The sequence below is a fragment of the Ictidomys tridecemlineatus genome, chromosome 6 (assembly GCF_052094955.1).
Source record: "Ictidomys tridecemlineatus isolate mIctTri1 chromosome 6, mIctTri1.hap1, whole genome shotgun sequence".
NCBI classification, from domain to species: Eukaryota; Metazoa; Chordata; class Mammalia; order Rodentia; family Sciuridae; genus Ictidomys; species Ictidomys tridecemlineatus.
Genome location: NC_135482.1, coordinates 61117750 through 61125266, shown reverse-complemented (window position 1 = coordinate 61125266; position 7517 = coordinate 61117750). Strand labels below are relative to the sequence as shown.

At 51.8% G+C, this 7517-nt stretch overlaps 1 protein-coding gene across 3 annotated transcripts in view; it reads left to right on the top strand.

The window, feature by feature from the left end:
- The window catches only part of LOC120888298 (homeobox protein Hox-C8), a 137800-nt gene that overhangs the window by 92849 nt on the left and 37434 nt on the right, over nt 1–7517 (top strand). The window lies entirely within an intron of this gene.

The window sequence follows — 7517 nt, the reverse complement described above, 5'->3', positions numbered from 1 at the left end:
TGTTGTAAATTATAACAGACGGCTTTAAAAAAACTGCACTGAAGCAATGTTATTCTTGGATATATGTATGTGGCAAAAATATAAAAACATGAGCTGGAAAAAAAGAGCCCAAATTCATGACGGCAGTACCTCTGGGTGGGAGGGGCATGGGACTGGGAGGGGGAGCAAAGGAGAATATTTATCTCTAATCACTTTGTTTATTTTCTTTCCAAAACTCAAGAGCAAAGTTGACAAAACATTATCAGCAGCTTAACAACAACCTTAAGTCTGGAGAGTGGAACAAGAGTGCTATGCTATTATATCTTCTATATTGGAATTTAAACCATCACAGGAGTCCCTCTCTGTCCCCTCTCCCTTCACCTGGCATAGTGACCCTTCTCCAAAAGCTAATAATGAGGGATTATTAATGTCCCTCTTCTCTGAGGGACCTCAGTGCCTCTGCCTTTCTCTTCTCTTGGGTACCTTTTTCTGCTTGGTGGCCGCCTTCTTGACCCTTCTAGACTCAGCCCAAGGAGGTGGTAGTAGGGTGGCTGGTGGAAGGAGCTGTTTCTGGGAAGGACAGTTTCTTCTTGTCCGGGGTTTGCATCCAGCTGCAGCTCGAGAGACAGATCACCTGTTTCTTTTTATTTAAAGTCTGGTTTATTTCAAAACCATTATCAGTGAGAGAGAGTAGAAAGAGTAAGACCCTCCACAGTGCCCTCCACCCCCCAGCCTCTCCAAAGAGCCCAGCCCTGAGGCAGAAACTTTGCAGCAGAACACGGAAAAACAGATAAGCTCATGCCGGGCTCTGGCCATCAGGGTTGTCTGCAGTCTGGCTTCCCTGGGAGAGTTGGAAGAGTCACTTTAGTGTAGGCCACGCTCTGCTGTAACTGGAGGCCAGAGATGGCCAGGACCTGACTGGACACACCAGACCTGGTGAGGTGCTGGATAGGCACCCACACTCTGGGCCCACTGCGCCCTCCACTTGCCACCTGCCCATGCTGTCCCTTATCTGACCTCTCTGCACCCTTTGAGGAAGAGTCAGTAAAGCCTCTTCTGTGTTATCCTCACAGCATCTTTCACAGACTAGGATAGGTCTCCCTCATAGCAACACCCTGGGGCAACTTTCTTTTCCACTTGATAGCACACCTCACCCTGAATGACAACTGCCTATTTGAGTCCTGCCTTCTGCACCAGGGGGTACTCTCTGAGGGGACGGGCCCTGTCTGTCTTGTTCACAGTTGCAACTCTGGTGACTACACTCTGCCTGGCTCATAACAAGTGCTCAATACACTTGTTTTTAATAGAATGATAGAATGAATGAGTGAACTGTCTACCCTTCTACACTGAGCACTGTTTTGATGAGGACTATGCCTTGAAATCACCTCTGGATCTTTTTTTTTGCCTTGTACAGAGTGTGCCACATAATAGGTGCTCAATAAATTAGGGATTGATTTGAGCAGATGGACCTCTGTTCCTCCCCTAACAACCTGGTAAGTAGAAGAGAAACTTTGTTTCTCTCTCCTTCCTCCCCCAACCACATTAGCATTGGTGGTTGATGTTATGGGGCTCTTTCCTCCTTCAGTCACCCTGTATTCAAACCTTGTAATGGTGCAACAGAAGCAGGTGCTCAGACCCTGAGTCCTGGCATTCCTCCTGTGGTCTAGCCAAGGATGGGAGGGCCCCCCAGAAGATGCTTCAGGCTTCCTCCTGGTTTACTTTAATATCCAGCATTACTTAAGATCCCACTGTTTACCCTGAATTCTCCCTGCCATTCCATAAGCCTCTTTTTATCTTACTCTACAGTCAAGGAAAATACATTGCAGCCAAAGAGTATCTGCCCCTCAGCCTGAAACAAAATATAGACTCTGTCCCACCTTACAATCAGGGTTTCCGCACTTGGAACTTTTCTTTTCAAGTTCCTATCAACCTTCTACTTCTAAATCCAGTCTCCTTTCCTCCAGGAAGACCTCCTTTATTAGTTGAATATATCTTAACTTTCAACTCCTTCTCCCATTACTCCACATGCCCACAGTGCTGTGCAGTTGGAGCTTGTTCCCTGTGCTTTTGAAGTGTGTTCTGTCTTCCTAACCATGATGCATAAGCATGCATTACTTTTTAACCAGGCTTGATAGATGGTTATCATAAATTGATAAGAAGAAAAAATGCACACCCAGAAGAAAATAGAGGAGTTTTTCTATTTTTGCTTTAACACAGAAATTGTCATTGTGGTGCTGCAAGCTCTGAGGCCCAAGAGACCCTGGCTTCTGCAAAACATGTTAGGAAGCTTACAGTATCTGTAAGTGTCCAAGAATAAAAACCATTTCCTTCATTTGTATTGTTTTTCTAATTCCTCCGCTCCAAGTTCTTGCCTTAACCCCTGAGTGTTGGTTGGTTGACTTAGCTTTGGATAGTGGTCCACGGAGACCCCTGGATACTTTCAAGCCAAAGAGTTATGTCCTGCCACGTCGATGTAGATAGAGGAAGGCCCCATGAGAGGAGGACGTTCTTCTGGGCCTCGGTTCCCAGGCTGGGGGTGGAGGTTGGGAAGAAGGAGGAAAAAAGCATATCCTGAGCTGGCAGTTGGGGGCTAGGTTGGGGGTGGTGGGGAAAGAGAGGAGCCTGGGCCAAGGCCAGAGGTGGCTCCCCGGGGAGCCCTCGGAGCGGGCAGCCGGACGTCTCTCCACCCTTCCCGCCTGACGGATGGGTCTGCTGCTCAGGCACAAGCTGTCGGGCCAGGCCGCTGCCAAGGCAGAACAGTGGCGCTTCTGTGCGCTGGGCTCGGGCCGCCGGGAAACCGAGCGACTGATGGAGAAAGCAGACGTCCCGGAACGGGAGTCACGAGGGGCGGGGACCCGAGCCGCTGGGTCACAGGAAGCATGTCTGCCTCCCAGAAACAGGGACCGCCGCGCCAGCCTGGGGGAGAGGGTGGCGAGCCGCGTGCGGGGCGGGGGGTGGGGTGCCTAATCAACGCGTGGGATTGTTTGGGGGAAGCTGAGAGCCAGAAGGACGCGAAGGACCGTTGGGCCGAAGAGCTCTGTCATTTGGCCACACGCTCCCTCCCCTTTAATGACAATAGCCATTTGCATTCAGTGACGCGTTGTCTGGTCCTTAGTCAGACGTTCAGAAATCCTCCGACCTCTCCCCGCACCCTCCGCCTCCCCCACCTCTGCGGACCGTCCGCGGCCTCCCCCCGGGGCCTCGGGCTCCCCGGGCCTCCCCTCCGCCCCGGCCAGCGCTCGGGACCCGGATCCCGAGGCTCGGCGCTCCGCCCCTGGCCGGCTCCGACCCCGCCCCGCAGCTGCCTCCCCCTCAGCGTTAATTAAAACTTGCGAGATGGAGAGGCTGGCGCGGGCGGCTCCGTTTTATTTGCAGCATCTTTCATGCTGCTGACGATCGTAAAGGGCTTTAATATTGAAATATGGGCCATTTTCCCAGCTCCAGCCCTCGCCGCGCGCTCTCCACACCCCCACACCCAGCCACCCCGAGCTTGATGAAAGAGCCCCTGCAAATCCATTAAGAAGAGATAATTGAAAACTCCGGGGTAATATTTAAGGCCGCGCCGACGCGGGGCGGAGGGCCCGACGGAGCCCGCCCTGCGGAGAATGCCCGCGCGCACGCCAGACCCCGGGCTCCTGGCCCACAAGGCCACCTTCGCAGGGCCTGCGCACTCGTGCTCTCCAAGGCCAGCCCTGTGCTGTCTGGGCTCAGAGCAAGAGCGGCCGGGAGACTCCTAGGTCCGAAGAAAAGAGTGCAAAGTTTGGCCCAGTCACCCACTGCTCACCTTGCCCAACTCCTCCAGCCCGACCTGGGGCACAGGCCTCAGGTTCTGCCTCATGCCCCTGCATCCAGCGTTCCTCTTGGCCTGCAATGTCCCTCCAGCACTTGGCCACTTGGGGATTACTGTTGCCCCTTCCAAACCAACCCACCGCCATCCAATTGATGGGCCTGGGGTGGAGAGTGGCGGGAATCCAACCTCCATGTCTGACCACAAGGTGGTCCTGGCTACAGTTGTTTGGAAAGGTTGCAGGGGCTTAATATATTGTCTCCTTTTGTACGTTTTTGATCCTCCACAAGATTTGAGTAAGCAGTTCTGAGCATCTTCCTTTGTACCTCCCTATCCCATAAATATGGGCTACTGTCCTGTCCATTGCTGCCTCTTAGCACATTGTGTTGTTATTGACTGCTTAAAGTCTGTCCTATGGGGCTGTGACATCTTGAGGACAGTATCAGGTCTAATTTCTTTCCTTATCCTTTGCTCCTGGCCTAGTGCCAGGCATAGACCATGTAATCAGTTAATGCCATTGAGTTGGCTACTGTCTGGGCCCCTAGAGGCCTCCAGGGTTTCAACATTAGGCTGTAGGCTCCTGGGAGAGTGGGGCACAGTGTGGAAGATGGGCAGGTTCTGGGAGGCTGTGTTAAGTTCATGACTCTTTTCCACAGTGATTAACTTCAGGGTGTTCCTAGTTTGGGAGAAGAGGGTGGGGAACCCTATTTGCCTTATGGGTTCTTTGTGGATATTTCTCTGCTTGATTTGGCTCAGTCTTCTAATCAGATCAGACTCCAGGGACCTGCTGTGTGTGTGCATGTACACACACACACACACACACACACACACACACACACATTTATGTTTATTATCTGGAGGAAGGGCGAAGGGAAGGGTATTTCTCTATTTGATTCAGTCTAGACTCCCAATCAGATTAGACTCCATGGACTTGCTGTGTATACACACACACACACACACACACACACACACACACACACACACATCTATATCTATGTGTATTATTTGGGAAAAGGGTAGGGGAAAGGAGGGGGGGGTTATTTGAAGATTTACCCATTCAGAAGGCATGATAGGCTCAAGTAGTCCCAAAATACCCAGCTAGCTCCACCTCTCCACTTCCGGAAGTGGAACTCACAGGATGGCATCACTAAGGGAGGGGCTGTTCTGACTCAGCCCTTTGTCCCCATTTTGGCCCCAGAGGTCACAGTTGCAGGGATGCTCTCTGAATGGCAGGATGAGGCCCCAGCCCTTTCCAATCCAAAAGCATTAGAGCCACAAAACATCAGAGCTGAGAGGGGCCAAAAGAACTTTGGATCCAGCCCTTCTTGGTGTCTATGGGGCAGCTGAGGCCTAGGAAGGATCTGGAATATGCCCAGGTCACCAAAGCCATTGGTGACAGAGCTCATGCTAGAATCCCAGCAAGGGTATAGCAGAGTGGGAATTAAAAACCCAATCTCTTAACTTAAATACACACAATTGATATTCTAAGTACCTTTCACAAACACTATCTCATTTAATTCCCCCAGGCCTATGAGATAGTATTACAATTCCTATCTACAGATCAATAAAATGTGGCTGAGAGAGAGTCGGAATTTGTCCAGCATCACATACTGGTAAATAACAGATCCAGGATATTTGAACTGCAGTTTAATTGGTGCTAATTCCAGTGCTTCTTACACATTTCTTCAGTGCCTACCTGCTCCCCAAGCCAGGCTGGGCCGTTTCCCAGACATTCACCCCTCATCCCTTGGGCATCTTCAGTCAAAGGTCTTTTCCTCCTCAAAACACCTCTTCTTCCTACCCAGGGCAGTGCTCTTTGCCTCTTTTGGGTGTGGGTGTTTCGAGCTGTGGCCCTGGGCACAGGCCCTGGTGAACTGAAGCCACATAGAGCCTGGTCTCCAGCACACAGCCCTACTCCTATGCATGGCCACTGAGGCCTCAGCCATAAATCCCCTGGTCTCAGCTCATAACCATTAGCAAGTGATTGGCTCATCAAGATGCCTTTATGAGACTCAGGTCAGATAAATGGATTGCCGGAGGTCAGAAACAAGGGCTCTCCTGCCTTGCCTTGCTTCAGAGGTGTCCCCACCACCAGAGGCTGGCAGAACCCCTTTGACTCACGGCTGTCCGTAGAGGTGGGGACATTATCATGGTGAGGATTACCTGGTCATCCCCACCCACAAAAGAGAAAGAGGCCTGGGATGTACAGCCTCAGCACACCCCAGTTCAAGGTTGAACACACACGCGCACACACAGAGGCTCACCTGCAAATGCATTCACACTCTCAGACCCTATCTCTGATTCAAGTCCAAATTCTTCAGCAACACCCTCCCCTCCCATCTCAAGTCTTCTGGTGTCCCCACACTTTGTCCCACCTTTCAAGTGCTACCACGTATGCACAAATGACCCAGGGTCTTGCCAAATGCAGGCTCTCCTGCAGTGGATCTGGTGCAGTGGCTGAGATTCTCTTTTCTAACCAGCTTCCAGGTGAAACCAGTGCTGCTTCTTTAAGGATTTCAGCCTCCCCGTGATGGAGGGGTAGAAGTTTTCCTGATGTGGAAGAAAGGGGGTGTGGAGTTTGGAAAATCTCCCATCCCCACCACCTCCCAGCCCCTGAAACTCTGCTGTGCACATCTAGGTGACTGGGCCACTTCTGAAATGCTGCCCTACACTCTTCACATGGCTCCTTCTCACCCTCCAAATCTCATCCTGAACACCACTTCCTCAGAGTTTTTTCCACCCAATTTGACTGCTCTCCTCTGCACCTCGTCAGAGACTGCCTTAGCCCTCTCCAGAACAGGTACCACAGTGACATTTCTGTATTTCTAGTTGACATGCTGACTGTTTCCTCATCCCATGAAATGCAGGTCCCTGGGCTCGGGGATCATGCCTGTCCTATTTACTTATACATGCTCAGCACCCAGTGTCCAGCCCATGGTAGACACTCAGATAGCATTTCTGAGAGAATGAATGAGGCGCCTCCATGCTGAGAAGCAGTGGGGAAGAGCACCTGACTCAGGGACTGAGCCCATGGAGACCATGGGTGATCTGATAAAGCCTCTTGGAGGAAGAAAAATGGGAGGAAAAGCACAGTGTGTGGGGGACCAGAGAAAGGTGACCCAAGGGAAGAGGCAGGCAAGTGTGGCTGGGTAACAGAGGGGCCCATTGGTCCCAGGTTGATGGGCCAGGGGTGGGGGAAAGGGTCCTGGGGAAGAGGTAGTGGAGCTAAGGGCAGGGGCTGCAGGGGTTTGCACACCATGGCAGGCAGTGGGAAGGCGCCCACTCTCCTCCCTGATCTCACGGACAGAACCTGCCTTTATTTTTCTTACACTTGACATATTCTTATTGAATCTCTGTTCCTCGCCAGTCACTGTGCTGGGAGCTGAATCCACGGGGAGAATGCAGTGGGTCTCTTTCCTGCCCTCATGGAGTTTACAGGCTCTCAAGAGAGACTGACTTTACAGAAATGTTACATTTGAGCCAAGGTCCTCAAAGGAGAAGTGGATGATGCAGGGTGTGATGGGTGGGGGAGAAGCTTCCCTGGGGAATGGAAGTCACCCAAAGTCCTGGTGGGTGGGCTCTGCTTCTCCTCCCCCCAGAATGTCTCCGCTTTCCTCCTGGGCATTTCTGCGTTCCTCTGCTCTGCCCCTTTAAGAGGAGCGCCTCTTCCCTGAGCAGAGGAGGTTCCGGGCACTCAGCCCAAGCTCGCCAAGGTTGTGGGCTATAAATCAACGCTGGCACTCCTTGGCAG